General features: G+C 33.4%; 2 protein-coding genes across 2 annotated transcripts in view; one reads left to right on the top strand and one right to left on the bottom strand.

Moving 5' to 3' along the window:
- The window catches only part of LOC126824272 (ataxin-2), a 121,087-nt gene that overhangs the window by 35,498 nt on the left and 71,183 nt on the right, over positions 1–14,406 (bottom strand). The window lies entirely within an intron of this gene.
- LOC126823848 (tetratricopeptide repeat protein 28) overlaps positions 1–14,406 on the top strand; it is a 58,688-nt gene that overhangs the window by 4,794 nt on the left and 39,488 nt on the right. The window lies entirely within an intron of this gene.

The following is a 14,406-nucleotide window of genomic DNA, read 5'->3' as shown; positions in this document are numbered from 1 at the left end:
GACAAGGGGGGCCACGCCAGAAAATCCCAATGAACTTTCTTGGCCAACACAGTGATCAAACACAGGGTCTCACTGAGCCACCGTGGTTCCAGGACCTATGAGCAAGAGTTATTACATCATTTCAAAGAATCTTGTCTTTATCCAAGTTAAATGTTAAATGATTAGATCCTGGTTATAGCAAATACAGATAAGAAAAAGAAAAGAACATTTCTTTGAAGAATTTAAAAATCAAAATGTCATTCAATTATTTGATATGGAAGTCTTTTTGTAGATTGAATATGTTTTTTTGTTATCGATCTTTTGTAAAGAGATAATGACATTTTTAATGTCTTTCTTGTTGCGTGTGTGAATTCTATTAGGGAAGTAATTGAAAACAAATTATCAAGGTGTTTTTAGATTGTCTTTTATTATGTTACATGAAAAGAAACTACGTAATATATTTATATAGTGGATATCTGTGGGTGGGTAAATGGTTAAATGGCCCTGCTTTTCTTAGGTTAACTTTTCTTTCGTTACAGAAAGCTATAGCTGTAGGGCCTCAAAAAAAACTTAACCAGGATTTTAACTGAATGATAAGTCTGCATATCTTAATTATTATATTTTAAGATTATGTGAATATGGCCCCTATCTTTGCATGGAGTTAAACTTGTTGATGCTTACAAACAAACTCTCACATTTCTCAAATACAATGTTTTAAAGCTCTTAATTCCTAAATTAGTTGGCAACAAAATTAATGGTTTTTTTTCCTTTATAGTGAGCAACCTTATTAAGATATAAACGATATTGAAAATATTGCAAAAACCATAATTGGAATTTCAAAATTAATATGAATTTTCAACAGTTTTATGATTAAAGATTGATGATAAAAAGTTATTCTGGTTTGTATCAAATTATTGATGCATTCCATAACTGGATATAGTATGTTTTATTAGTTCGGTTATATTTACATAATATTTGACTTATTTAATGTTTTTTTTTATAGGTTTTAAGATAATTTAAGAACAAATTTTACCAGTAAATCAGAATTTTTTTTTACACCAAACATGGTGGGAAAATAAAATGTTTGACGTTTATTGGAATTTTTTTTCATTTTCTTCTTTTGCCCCAAACAGTATTGAATATAATGCGTCTTAAAATAGAAATTTGATTACCAGTAAGGAAATTAATATAGGAAAATAAATTCAGATTTTCTTTCTTGATACTTAGGTGTGTCACCTAATCGTAGTTAGTCAAAATCTTATAATTGTCGTGTCTATTGTCATATTCAACTATTATTACTATAGATAAACTTGTAGGTGAAGGTCAGACCATGAAGAAAATTGGGATGATTTGCACTCTTTTTTTTCTTTGTTGAATTTTTGTCTGTTTGAATAGTGGAATGTAATTTTAAAAAAAGTGGATGTAGTCAACTTTATCTTGAGTGATAGTTGGATAAATAAATTACAAAAAAAACCCAAGAATGATTTGACTTTTTTTTGTGTTTGAACAGGCAAGATGTACGATGGACAATAATAGACGGAATTAACCTACTTCATAGGATAATTAAAAGTAAAGTTTGTATAAGATTCTTGACTTCAATTTAAAATGTAGATAAAATGCATTAAATTGTTGAAAGAAAAGTTTCAGAGATACATCTTGAAGTTACTGCAAGTAAATAAAAGAAAGGTTGAGTGGATCATATTTCTTGCTACATTTTTGTGGTGGGATGATGAGAGAAACTTGTGCATGTGTGTTGAGTACAGGTGCTACCATATTTACCCATGTATAAGACACACCCTTTTTGTGCCATGTATAAGGCATGTGTGTGGAATACAGGTGCTACCTTATTTACCCATGCATAAGCCGCAGGCACACTTTTTTGGCCATGTATAAGGCATGTGTGTGGAGTACAGGTGCTACCATATTTACCCATGCATAAGCCGCACGCACACTTTTTTGGCCATGGTTAAGGCATGTCTTATATATAATATCTACTATTTCTTTCATTGTTGTAGGGGGTCAGGCAGTCTAATGCATACGCATTGGATCACAATGTCTATCATTGAGTCAAGTGGTGTGGTTTTGTTCCCAAGCTTATATGTGACAAGGAGTAGAATCTCCTGGTTTGTGGTTTTCTACCACAACTAAAGATCACATCATCCAAGCAAATTATTAAAATAAAATTGTACCATATGTTAGTCCCAAAATGACCTATATTGTCTTGAGTGGAGGCTAAAACCCCTTTTCTCTCTCTCTCTCTTTTTTTTTGTTGAAGAAAAATTAGCAAAAGAAACAAAAGAATTATCATGGTATCCTAATGAGTGAATTAGGAAAAAAAATGAAGCTTTTCCTGTGATTGATAACATTGTATTGGTGTTATAGGAACTATGGAATTTCTCCCCAGAGAGTAATTGTGTGCACTGAAGCAAATTGTTATTGATCATTTTTGTCCTTTTTCATGGTCATCCCATTTATGATTTCGCCCATTATGAGATATTAGTGGGGAATACTGAATATAAATAAATCACTAATGATATTTTGGTAATCATATCTATAGCAATTAAACAAGGTAAGGCCAAACCAATTTAATATTGATCCTCTGAGTGTTGAGAAAAAAATAGCCCTCTAAGATCTTTCAAATTTAACATTTTTGAGAAGAGCAACCAAATACTTCTTTGCAATTAAATTTTTCCTCTCCTCCTCCCCCCCCCCCCGAAATAAAAAGCAAAATTTTAATAGGTGTGTCTGAAAAACAGCAGTTCTATTTAGTGAGGTCTAAAGTTCGAAGATGTCTGTAATGGTAAATGCTAATAAAAGAGGAGCATAATTATCCCTGTCTGTAATTAACGAGTTCTGATGACGACTTTATAACATGATAAAAACTAATATGAATGATTGAAAGAATGGAGTAATTAATCATATTCAGATTTTATCTTGGCCTTGGGGCATATTAATTAATCAACTAAATATATCTTAATAAAATATCATTAATTGAAAAAATGAGTCTGTTTTTGTTATTTATTTATAAATAGAGTGCGTCGAGAGTAAACTTGAAGGTGGTCTAATTGAATGCTGATTTTACTATTTGAATATTCTCATTCATTATTTGAATATTCTCAGTCATTATATGAATATTCTCATTCATTATTTGAATATTCTCATTCATTATTTGAAAATTCTCAGTCATTATATGAATATTCTCATTCATTTTTTGAATATTCTCATTCATTATTTGAAAATTCTCAGTCATTATATGAATATTCTCATTCATTATTTGAATATTCTCAGTCATTATTTGAATATTCTCAGTCGTTATTTGATTACATTCATTGATTATTTGGATATTCGAATACATGGATATGATCCATTTTGGATTATTTTTACTGTATCATTAGATTTCTAGAAATTATAAGTCTTTCAAATCAATATAATTGTTAGAAGATTAGTTCATTTCAATGAATCGTCTGAGAACTATCAAATCTGACATAGCTAATGTTTGTTGTTACTTAATGATGGTATGCACAGTCTTCATTCCTAATTAATCAACTGTTTAAATATTTTAAGGTTCATATAAACATGGTATGTCATGATGAGATGATAATGATATGTTGATGAGGCAGTGTGTATGTAGTTGTGACATATTATTGTCCCCCGCCTTTCGAAGAAAGCAGGGGACTATTAAAATGGGTTCGTCCGTCTGTCTGTCTGTCTGTCCGTCTGTCTGTCCGTCACATTTTTTGGGACACAATAACTCTCTTCCTAATTGAGCTAGAATGTTCAAACTTGGTGTATGTGTTGATTAGGTCAATGCCTTGATGGAGTTCGAAGATGAGCATTTTCCGCTTAGGGTAAGCAGAGATAAGCAATTTGATTGGTTGATACTTTGGGGCACGATAACTCTCTTCCTAATTGAGCTAGAATGTTCAAACTTGGTGTATGTGTTGATTAGGTCAATGCCTTGATGGAGTTCGAAGATGAGCATTTTCCGCTTAGGGTAAGCAGAGATAAGCAATTTGATTGGTTGATGCTTTGGGACACGATAACTTTAGTTCTAATTAAGTGAGATTGATGAAACTTGGTGTATAGATTTATTATATGAATACCTTAACTAAGTTCGATAATGAACATTTTTTGCTGAGGGTAAGCAGAGTGATAAGCAATTTGATTGGTAGAAACTTTGGAACACACTAACTCTCCTTCTAATTGAGGTAGAATGTTCAAACTTGGCATAGGTGTCTATTAGGTGAATGTTTTAACTTGATGTATATGTAGATGTTCATTAGGTGAAGGTCTTGACTGAGTTCAATAATTAACATTTCGAGCTGAAGCTAAGCAGAGCTAATCGATTTCATTTGTCGATGGTTTGGGACAAGATAATCTTGATTCTATCTGATAGAGAGTGATGAAACTTAGTGAAAAAAATAAATGTGCGATTAATTAATATGTGTCATCTATTTATTTTGCAATTTCGGCGGGGGACATCAGCCTCACTGTTGGCTTGTTAAAATAATCTTATCATGAGAATATGACAAACTGTCACAGCAGACCTTATATATACCTGTCTATCATTATTCAAATCATAATCTTTCACATGAATTATTAACACTGCATACAGATAAAATCCAAACTATTAAAAATCCATCACTTTTTTTGATGCCATGTGTGTATCAGTTTTTCCATTGATATTATATTAACATAATCACATACATGGATTGGTACAGAATGTAAAATGCGTAACACTTGCTGGTTATCAGCATTTATGGTTGAATTTTTTTAACAGATCAAGCAAAAGCTTATCTTGTCATTATCAGTTGTGGAAAGAACTCAATAACTTCATCATTGTTGTACAATTGGGAGCCATGGTGGCTTAGTGAGTATGATGCTGGCCGCACTATAATCAGGAGGTCCCATGTTTGAACCAGGGTTTGACTTTGAGAGTTCCTTAATATCGTCCAACCTGGTTTCTTCTTGTTAATGGTGCAGGACTGAGGGTAGAATGAAACAAGTTCTTTTAAAGATCCCCCCACAGTTGAAAATCAAAATAAAAGCAGGTCGGGGCACCACTGTCTGGATCAAATTTCCCTCAAAGCACACTTCATGGTGTAGGCCTGTCTTCATTAGCCTGTTTAATGAGGAATAGCAAGACCTTAAACCCCATTTCATTTCTACTGTACAGCTAATTGTCTAAAAAGTTTGTAGAATGATAATTGTTTTGACCACATTCAATCAACAGTCTCTTCTTATTGTGCAACAAAAATTAGTCACAATAGTGTCAACAAGATGTTAAACTCTAGCTGTTCCATTACCCAAAAAGATTTCAGGCATCCCAGAAATTTTTACACTTAATTGTGAAAATGAACAAAGCCATGTATTTTAACCAAGTTCATATGAACTAGATATTTTTGTCTTGATAAAAAGATATTTATTTAGTTTTGTATTAGATACAATGTGCAAACTAGGAGCTTTGTTTGTTGCAGCTGCATTTGTGTATTAGTGATGTATGCCAGGATTGAAAAAAAACATCATTACATGGCCACAAAATTGTTAAAGATACATTCCCGCATACAAACTGGGTGATTTGATGATATATTTCAACTAAAAACATATTCAAACTAATTAATTTATCATAATTTTGCTTCAAATCCTTCTAAAAACATTGTAATTATCAGGGAATACCCCTGCTATAAAAAATCGATCAAAAGAGGTCATGTTTGTGTCCCGTGATTTGGCTCTCTTGGTACCTAGCAACGGGTGCGAAGCCGGAGGAGAATTCATTGCATATACAAGACGATGTTGTCTTTCATAGCTGACTATTACAAATATCGAATTCCAATAAATTCTCGAATTATCCACTGCCCAAGTTTTTTCTGTGGTTTTTAACTCAGAAACTATTGCACCATCAAGTTTATCAATACCTTTGATGTTACTTGAGCAGACATCACTAATCGTAGGGTTGCCAGTTAGGGGAACACTTACATTTTTGACCTGTATACACTCCATGGGTGTTTTTCAGGGAATTGGATGTTTCTACTTTCCATATATACCAAAACCGCCATACTTTTATTGGAAATAACCACCCGATAAATACTTTTCTGGGAAAATATCTGTAAATGATACTTGTTGGTAATATTGGAAAGCCCAGATCCATCTCCCTGCCAACTGATTTTTTGGGAGTTAATTGCCCCAAAACAACATTATTTTGGAGGAATAAAGTAATTAGGTGTGTCCGAGAGATTTTTTTTAAAGCCATAAGGATACAAAAGGATAAATATTCTTTTCTTAAGCCTAATCACCACCCGGTGTACATTTTATGACACTAGCAGGTCGTATGGTTTGGTAGCTCTAGATCAGCGGTAATACACCGGGTGAAAATTTGGTATATACAGGACCAAAAGTCTATACAGCCAGTCTGCGATCTTCTACGGTGCTGAACATACGCAGGTGACGTTAATGACTCACACACAAGTTTACTAAAATGCCCCCTCCTAGACTGCCCTTGGCATCACATACAGTGGGTTGTGAACTAGGCTTTAGTTATGTGATTAGAGCTTTTGAGATCCAAGCTTCTAATGTTATTTATTCTGGTACATATCATTAAAGTTTTATTCGTAAGAAATTTGACACTATAGTGTTAGTTGATTAACACACTATAAAGAAGGAATTAACTCAGTGTGTGTGTCCAAAGAGTGACAATATTACTCCCTGTAGATTTAAATTACACCCACTGACGGTTAATTATAGTTTACTTCAATCTATGGCACTATTGTCAGTTCATTGTTATTAATGAATCAAATTATTAGTGTATTGATTTTAAGCTAATTATTGTTTGTTCAACCTATTTCAACGTCTTTGTTTGCAGACTAATCATTATTTTAATGAGTTTGGCCGTTTCTTAAGGTACACATCTCAATATAAAATTCACGTCACGAGCGCTCAATTAGACGCAGCTGTATAATCGTTTAAAAATAAGATTGAAAAATATACTTGTACATGCATGTCAGGGGTCATACGAGAGTCTTTTGACCCTAACTAATACCCACAGTTCCATGCACTGCACGCCAAGAACCCGTCACAACAGACCGTTCACATCAACCAGAACGCAGGTTATATAACAACTCTTCCAGATCCTAGTGTAGTAAATACAAAAACTTTAAAAAACGAAATGAAATATGATCTGTCTTTTAATTGTATTCCTACCATATGAGGTTACAGAAAGTTCTTCAGGATTTTCCAGTAAGATTAGTGGGCTTGAAATGAAAGTGTCTAGTCATATTTCTGAGGTTGAGTTTATACCATTGGATGCACGTTAAACATCCCCTGATAGTTTGAAATGAAAATAACAGTATGTCATGGCGCTGCTGTCAATGCAAAATTTCACACTGCATTTCAGATCTGTTCAACAAGAACAATAATCTCCATCATTCAGGCCGATATTCATACAAATATTGATTCATACAAATACAAAGGGGGAATAATATAGACTGGAATGATTGAGTCTACAAGATCGTAACAAATAAAACCCAACATGGTATCTTTAAAAAACAAAATGCAATAATTGTAGTTAGTTGTATAAAATAGATGAAAACTGAATAATAACAAAAAATGGTTGCTTTCGTTTATTTTATGTGATGACAAAGGGCTAAGTTTTTGGCTGCCATATTTTTGGAACATTTTGTAAATGTGTTTTCTTAAGCTGTGTGTGAAATACAACTAATCCATGCGACATTGTGTTCGCATATCTGGTGCAATATTGAACTCGCGTGATTATTTCTTTTGAAATGAATCGTTTTTTTCACACGCTTTAACTAAATATGACTTTCACGAGTGAAGATTTGCCAAAGTCTTTCCGTTGTTCGTCTTGAGATAATCCAAAAAAAAGGATTAGGATTTCTGGGATTAGTATGGATATGCTGTCATGCAGCTAGGTTTGATTGACTTTGGACAAAAAAGTATGTCGTTTCTCACCTAAGCTTACGAGGGTGTTTTTTTGTATAAAAAAAGTGTTGGTTTAATCCAAGAGAAATTGTTTATCTATGGGGAGTTTGGGTGAGAGAACAATGTGATCAGCTTTATGAAATAATATTTATTATAGGAAAAAGTTTTTAAGCTCCAGGAAAAGGGTGAAAAGGTCCTACATTAATTACGTTTATTTTTCGTAAAAAACAGATTTGCCGTATTTTCATATTATCATCACAATTTCCCTTTTTTTCCTGAAAAGTTTAAAAAACGATAGATAAGTGGCTGATTATATCTGGGTGTACTATAAGAGGTGTATACCATAAATAATCTAGGGTCGTTGGATGGCCAAGTGGTTGGCGCGTGCACACTGTATCATAAGTCTGTCATTGAGTCAACTGGCGTGGTTTCAATTCCCTAGTTGTATGTGAGAAGGAGTAGGGTCGCCTGTCCAACCTTATGGGTTTTCTCCGGGTCCTCCGGTTTCCTCCCACTGCTAAAGACCCCATCGTGCGAGCGAATTATTGAAATAAAATTGAACCATGTTAGTCCCAAAATGACGGTAAACAATATAATACAATATAGTATACCAGTATAGGTAATGCTCATATACCATATATAATATAGTATACCAATAGATAATACTCGTATTCCATATACAATATAGTATACCAATTGATAATACTCGTATTCCATATACAATATAGTATACCAATTGATAATACTCGTATTCCATATACAATATAGTATACCAATAGATAATACTCGTATTCCATATACAATATAGTATACCAATTGATAATACTCGTATTCCATATACAATATAGTATACCAATTGATAATACCCGTATTCCATATACAATATAGTATACCAATAGATAATACTCATATTCCATATACAATATAGTATACCAATTGATAATACTCGTATTCCATATACAATATAGTATACCAATTGATAATACTCATATTCCATATACAATATAGTATACCAATTGATAATACCCGTATTCCATATACAATATAGTATACCATTAGATAATACTCATATTCCATATACAATATAGTATACCAATTGATAATACTCGTATTCCATATACAATATAGTATACCAATTGATAATACTCGTATTCCATATACAATATAGTATACCAATTGATAATACTCATATTCCATATACAATATAGTATACCAATAGATAATACCCGTATTCCATATACAATATAGTATACCAATAGATAATACTCATATTCCATATACAATATAGTATACCAATAGATAATACTCGTATACCATATACAATATAGTATACCAATTGATAATACTCGTATTCCATATACAATATAGTATACCAATTGATAATACTCGTATTCCATATACAATATAGTATACCAATTGATAATACTCGTATTCCATATACAATATAGTATACCAATTGATAATACTCATATTCCATATACAATATAGTATACCAATAGATAATACTCATATTCCATATACAATATACCATATAGATAAATATATGAATGACAAGAAAGAAAAACTTTTCTCAAGGTAGAAATAAAATTTAAATAGGTCATGGGAAACTGAAACAAACTTGAATAGCCATGCTTGAAAAATTAATAACATAGCAAGTAAAAAAATAAACTCTTTCTTTTGTAAGGAAAATATGAGCAATATGTCTGCATTGAATGTTTTTTTTATTTAAACAGTAATATTTAATTAGACCGTTGACTTTTTCTTGAATATACACACATATCTGTCGCATTATTATCAGATTTTTTTTCCCTCTCTCACATAACAACGAGCAACCGCTAATTGTGAATTTTATTTGTCAGTTTATTGAAGTGTACAAGTGGGCTATTTAATAAAGTGAAGTATAGCCAGTTTCGCCAAAGGCGAGTTCTTTCAGCACAGTAATGATAGTATTCGTGATGAAATTCAATACACATAGTTAGTGAAGGAGAAAATTTCATGGGGGGAAATTTCAGTTGAATTGAACATCTGAACTGGTTTGATAATAGGGTTCAAATATCACACACCCCCAAATTACACCATGGGTTATAACTGAGTTTTAGTTAAAGGAGTTTGTCGCTGTTCCCTGTTCAGTGTTAATTTGACACTGATAGACAACAAGGGCTGTAACATGCTCAATTTGAATTCTCATTATAGACCCAGGGTGTCTTCCAGGTATGCTCCCATTTTAAACATTGTTACAAAATAATGACATTTAATCTACATGGAGGCTCACCTTGAATCCTAGTTGACGTCTCTCATTGTTGTGATCTTTGAAGGATTTATTTGATGAAATAAAACAAAATAAAATGTCATCGGTTATTTTTCTAACCTGAACTTCTAGTTGTCCTTTAAAAGCTGAAGAATGTTGCAAAAGCTGTGGTGTTCATTTTTGTATTTTGAATTTATTGGGCACAAAATGCCTTACAAGTATTTTATTGTGAGATCAGATGATCTTGACCTTGTTGTAGTTTAACCATTTTGCTCCAGGTATATCGACTAACCCTAGTCCCCTGAAAAAGGTGGCTCAGTGGGTATGGCACTAGCTCACCGACCAGAAGGTTCCAGGTTCAATCCCAGTGTCGGCTGAAAAGCTCTTTGGGATTTCCCCATGTAAGTGATGCAGGACAGAAAGAGTCTGGCAAGGAACAGCAGCTAACTTCCCATATGTAAGTGATGCAGGACAGAGATGGTCTGGCAAGGAACAACAACTAGTTATTTGAATGGGATGGGGGATTGGGTGGTTAAAAAATAAAATTAAACATATGTTAGACCCGAAGTGACCTAATTTGTGTCAAATGGAGGTTTAACTCTCTGAATGGGACAAAGAACTAACCATAAAAGAATCCCTGAAATTCAAGGAAGAGTAGTGTGAAATACTGCTGCCTGGGCACAATTTTCCTTAGAGCACACTGCATGACATATGGTCATCTTTATTAGCTACTATTTGAGCCATGGTGGCTCGGTGGGTAGAATATTGGCTTGCTAACCTGCGTTGGCCGAGAAAAGTTCATTGGGATTTTCTGGTGTTGTTCCTCCTTGGCAGTGGTGCAGGACTGAGGGCCTAGTAAGGGACAATGCATAGTCATTTGGATGGGACAAAAAACTGAGGTCTAGTGTATACATTGGCATACATGTAAAGATCCCTTGACAGTTGGTTTTTGATATAAGAGTAGGTTGTAGCACTTTTATCCAGGGAAAATTTTCCTCATAGCACACTCTATGGTTTATGCCCATCTTCATTAGCCCAGTCGGAGCAATAAAATAAGACATTAAACCCCATTACATTTCATTTCATTTTGTTTAATACAGACTGAATAATAGAGTTCATTTTGTTGCTTTTATCAACCCGAGAACACTTTATTCACTTGTTCAGTTCTTGTCTAATATATTTATAATATGTCAGATATATTTACAGCTTTATGTTTAGAAAAGAAATTCCATGTTTGCTGGATAACTGAATAAAGGAATATTTTTACATGCATAAAATACACACCACAAAGAAAGACATACATCACTGTTTGGTGTCATGTCATGGAAACTGTGTTTTCTACAGGAGACATTCACACAAGTGTTTGCTTGCTAGTTTTTCTGAAGTGATCTGTGTTTGCTAAAATAGAACAAAACAATGTAGAAATTTATTTATTACCAAGCTGGGTTATATATGGCATGGAATTAATTTTTATTTCAAATCTAGAAATTACAAGAATTATATATATGTGTGTGAAAGTTTTTAGGTTTTTAATCTATGAACTACTATAGGAAGACTAGTAATTCTCTCCTCATTGACATTAATCTTAAATCCTTGATATTCTTGGTTTCCAAGATTGATTTTTTTTAATATTCCATTGATCTAAATCTTTATAACCACAAAAAGCCAAATACATCGCAATAAGGTATTCTCTAAATTCCCTGATTTTCTGGTATATAATGATTTCAGACAATCTGAGATGGTAAATATGGCCACAATGAGAGTCCTGGCCCCGAGATCACAAAGCATTCTCAGACTTAAGTTAAGAATTTACTCAAAATTTTTCTCCTTATTTTAACTAAAATATAGCCCCTTATAAACCTTTCGTTGTTTTAATGTATCAAATACATCAATAAGAAACTGTGCAAAGTTTTGTGTTTCTGGATGAAAGATATTCCTTATAAACAGTGATTAAAAATTGAGTAAATTCTCAACTTAAGTCTGATAATGCTTTGTGAACTTGGGGCCTGGTCTTGATTGGGGACCTGGCAAGGAAAAACAAGTCACACATATACCATTTGTATCTCCTTCAAGATCCCTTGACAATTGGAAATCAACATACAAGTAGTTCGTAGCACCGCTGTCAGGATAAAATTTCCCTTATAGCACTGTGGCAAGGAGTAGGGTCGTGGTTTTTTTCCAGGTCCTCCGGTTTCCTCCCACTGTTAAAGACCCCCACGCGCAAGCGAATTATTGAAATAAAATTGAACCATATGTTAGTCCTGAAATGACCTGGTTTGTGTCGAGTGGATGTTAAACCCCATTTCTCTCTCTCTCTCCCTTATAGCACACTGCATAATAGCCAACTTCATTAGCACAGTTGGTGCAAAAAAGTCAGCCGTTAAACTCCAATTCTATCTTGCTGTTTAAGTGATAGGTGTGTTACAGAAGATATATAAGTCATTCAGTACACTTGATCACATTTTTAAACAAACAAAATAAATGGAAGTAAACTACGAATTACAGATCTGTAAATGTTTTGGGGGTATTTTAAGTTGATGTCACTGAAGCAGGATTGGTTGTCTATGTGGATAGCCCGTCTGTTTATTTTTGTGATTTTACTTCAATCTTTTCAGCGTTTGCGGTGTCATGGACGTGCTCTGTGTTGGATTTCTGCTCGTGTAAGCTCACTCTTAAAACAGTTATGACATTTGAGAGTTTATTCTTTCAATTTGATTTTGAGTAACTGTTTCAATTTGCTTTCTAAATATAGACGCGGATCTGTGATTGTTTTAGGGAGAAATCATTGAACAGGCAAAGTAATGCAAAAATTTGGTTTTGAATAAATTATCAGAAATTTGGTTTTGAATATGCCATTATTAAAAATTTGGTTTTGAATATGCCATTATTAAAAATTTTGTTTTGAATATGCCATTATTAAAAAGTTTGTTTCAAATAAAATCATTATCAAAAGTTTCATTTACAATATACCGTTATCATGAAATATCATTGATTTACAGACATTAAGTAAATATATCATTTTGAAGGGAGTTTGTAAGGATTGTAAAAGTGGATCCTGTAAACCCCCTACTGCATGGAGGGGGGTTAATTGGGTGGCTGAATGGTTAGCATGTGTGCGCTGTATCATAAGGTCTTTCATTGAGTCAACAAGATTGATTTCGATTCTCCAGTTGTACATGACAAGGAGTAGGGTCGCCTATCCAACCTCATGGGTTTTCTTAAGGTCCTTCGGTTTCCTCCCACTGCTAAAAGACCCCTACGCACACATGAATTATTGAAATAAAATTGAACAATGTGTTAGTCCCGAAATGATCTCTCTCTCTCTCTCTCTCTCTCTCTCTCTCAGTGGATCAGTGCCTGAAGTGGCTTCTAGCTAAATACAGCCACAACATTCTGTCACAGCATAAAAATATCCACATATTTTCAAAAATAAAGTGTTGACATAATTCATTGTGCTAAGTTCATTGCACTGTGTTAGCCAATATTAAGTTGTAATTCTTGACGGTGTGTCACACAGTTTGCTGAATAAATTCACTAAAACTTGTCAACAGACTTGCCTAAATATGTGAAGTTTTCTAATTCTTCTTTAAAAATCCATTTCCTTTCTGGTGTTGAAATGTTGAGACATGTAGAAATGTTGAAACTTGTCTCCGTACCAACTGTTTTAAAGTTTTTTTATAGATGAATAAAAGGTTTTGAAGCAGTAGATCAGTGGACTTGAACATAAGTGTGTGTGTGAAATAGCTTTATTTATCGTCCGCTTCCACCACAGTGATATCGCCGACGATGAACATGAGGACTTCTTTTATAACAAGACAAATTGTAGAGACTTGATTCTCTGTTGGACAAAACATATACTCTCCATCAAGATTGAATAAACTTGTTACTAAGTTGAAGAGAAGCCTGGTTAAAGATATATATTATTATTTTTTTAAAAGTACACAGGAGTAGAAGAGGAGCACATACAGAACACACAAAAGTAACAAAAAAGATCACTAAATCCTTTCATCTCAGCACATGCCAATTGTTTTTCCATTGAGCAGAAAGGAAAACTTTTAACTGTAGCTCAACCAGTTTTGAGATTTGCCTAGAAAGTCATTTTGCGGAAACAACAAATTCTGGACAAAAAACTTTGATCAGAAAATTTGAAAATTACTTAAATTGATACTAAACAAGTGTGAGGCAATCGTGGACTGAATACCGATTCCGCCACCTGCACAAATCAATATGTTTTAGCATAAAGT

Source organism: Patella vulgata, chromosome 6 (assembly GCF_932274485.2).
Source record: "Patella vulgata chromosome 6, xgPatVulg1.2, whole genome shotgun sequence".
NCBI lineage: Eukaryota > Metazoa > Mollusca > Gastropoda > Patellidae > Patella > Patella vulgata.
The sequence above is the reverse complement of the archived record's forward strand: the minus strand, read 5'-3'. Positions and strand labels throughout refer to the sequence as shown.